The sequence below is a fragment of the Pollicipes pollicipes genome, unplaced genomic scaffold (assembly GCF_011947565.3).
Source record: "Pollicipes pollicipes isolate AB1234 unplaced genomic scaffold, Ppol_2.1 Scaffold_6686;HRSCAF=7923_pilon_pilon_pilon, whole genome shotgun sequence".
In the NCBI taxonomy this organism is placed as follows: domain Eukaryota; kingdom Metazoa; phylum Arthropoda; class Thecostraca; order Pollicipedomorpha; family Pollicipedidae; genus Pollicipes; species Pollicipes pollicipes.
The window spans coordinates 17,839,086-17,841,585 of NW_023596921.1; the positions used below are offsets into that span (position 1 = coordinate 17,839,086).

At 46.0% G+C, this 2,500-nt stretch overlaps 1 protein-coding gene across 1 annotated transcript in view; it reads left to right on the forward strand.

Annotated features, from left to right (window-relative positions):
- Positions 1-2,500, forward strand: part of LOC119107987 (nose resistant to fluoxetine protein 6-like) — a 28,427-nt gene that overhangs the window by 3,845 nt on the left and 22,082 nt on the right.

Sequence of the window (2,500 nt, forward strand, 5' to 3'; positions counted from 1 at the left end):
CTTCAAGGTATTAACTAGACCTTGAAGTGATGGCCTTTTCGTTGTACTGCTGCACTGCGCGATACATATATCGCCTTCTTCCGCGGCTGCTTTCCGCACGAGGCAGGGTCAGATGGTGTGGCTGCCTTGTATCTCGGATCACTCACTCATGATTGTGCATTAGCGCAGAGCGTAACACAACAGGCTTTCCAGTGGTCAGCATGCTGAGCAGCAGGCGGAGTTTAAAGTAAGTATGAAGCTCGTGTGCGGACGGTCGGCCTAATCGAGTGATCACAACCGATATGTGATCATATTTTCATTCATCTGAGATTATCCTGGCAACCAAGGTGAAGACTCTCTGCAGTTTTGAAATGTTCGAACCACTTGCACTACCATGTATTTGGACACAATAGCGTACAGGGTACAGCACCAAGGCATTGATGACCCTGGATAATATGTTTGGAGGAGGTGAGTGCTTAGCATTGGTAGTGCCTTTTAAGATGCCAATGCAGTTGTTTGCTTCGTGGTCTATGTGGCAGCTATATGACAAAGATGGTTTCATTACGATCCCTAGATATCGTACAGTTTCTGACATATCACCTGATCAATGAACACTATGGGCGGTTACTTTCGGATTTGGATAAGCTGTCGACGGTCGCCACGCATGAACATTTCGGTTTTGGCGGCGCATGCACTCATCCCTTCCTGCAAAAACGCATGCACGTTACGTCCAGCACTGAATCCAGTGACTGCTGCATCCCCTCTCATCTGACTCGAGGACCCGTAATGACCAGCTGCGCGTCGTCAGCGTAGCGGACTATTGTGACACGAAAGCCGTTTATGTGTGGTGGGATGAAGCGCGCGATGTCGTTGCTGAAGATGTTGTGCAGCAGTGGCCCGAGACAAGATACTTGGAATATGCCAGTGGTGATGTTTTTTGGTTCTGGCAGCGTCTAATCCTGCCTTACACGCTGCGTGTGTCCCTTCATGCAACTTTGCATCCAGCCTGTGAACCTTTAGCACTGACATAGCTTTGTTATCAAACTTAAGTTGTCCACTTCACTGAGACGACGTCCTCAGTCGATCAGATTCAGATCTGCCATTTCTGATCGGTCCACGGCCCGCAACAGCTCACCAGAGATCGATAAGAGCGCCGTGCACGTTGAAGGATTTTTCATGATGCCGTGCTGGTCCGAACCGAAATGATGGTGGTGTGTGAGATATGAGGTGAGCTGATGATGAAACAGTCTCGCAAGTATTTACAGATGGCTGGGACGGTAGAGACTGACCGAAAATTTGAACATTTTGACCTGTCATTCTTTTTTATAAATGGAGATACCAGTGGCGCACTTCCAGCAGGAGGGCACCGTTTCCTTGACAAAACTTATGTTAATAATCACATGTAAGATTATTCCGATGCCTCGAAACAAAGCTTTAAAATTTTCACAGTTATGACGCTGGTGTGTAAAACTTTGACACTTATGTCACACTTCATACCAAAGTCGTTGTTCGGAATAGATAATAAGATCCGTTCCAGCTGTAACAGAGATACAGGAGTGATATTCAAGGTAGGTGGTCCACATTTGTACGTGATTTTGAACTGATATGGCTTACTTGAAGATCATTCGGTGCGGTTTGCTTCCCTGTCCTTCTCAACCATCTAGATTCTGAGGCACATGCCTGCGAAGACATGCAGACTATTTCAAAGAGACTATCTCAGGGTCACAAGGTTTCCATGACGCTATAACAAGGTCATTCAAATCCTGCCGCTCTAGCGGACATGCGGCGATCAAGGCCGAGTAAATTGCAATTGTCGTGCCATTCATATCTGACGTTCATTAACACGATTTCCAGATAAAACAGTCGTCAATTTGCTCTCAATCAATGTTGATAAAGGCACGATGACGTGATCAAACCATGCGTGTCCAAGAGCATGGTTAGCAAACGAAGATATTGCGTTCTCCAGAGCAGTCTTTTGCACTTTAAGGTATATCAATAGTTATAAGCGAGCTTATTTCATCGTATCTGATGCTTGCTTCAATATCTTAAAGCGTGGAGCACCCCCCTTACCTGTCGCCGTGTGAACGCGTGGAAGGCACACTTTCAGTTACTCCCAATGGGACCGGAGAAACCACGTGCTGGCCATGTCTCTCGTCTCTGTTCTCACTGAAGTGAGGTATGATTAAGCTGGTCCGGCGTCGGGTTTTCGTGCTGCGTGGAAGGTCCACACATTGGAGCTGTTGCAGGTTGCAGCTGGCAGTAGAGCGTAGAGGCGGGATGGTATGTATGTAGGTGCGTATGCATTTAGGTATGTGGATTAGGGTATGCACGATTGAACAAGAGCGTACCCCACTTGAATGTGACAAGCATCATTCAACTCAGCGAATCAATGGTTCCTTGCATTTGTTTGCTTGCGGTCCCTCATTAAAGAATTAAAGGTGCCTGTATTTTGCTACCCCTTAAAAATGTACTGACAACATGCATATATATATATATATATATATATATATTACATACATTA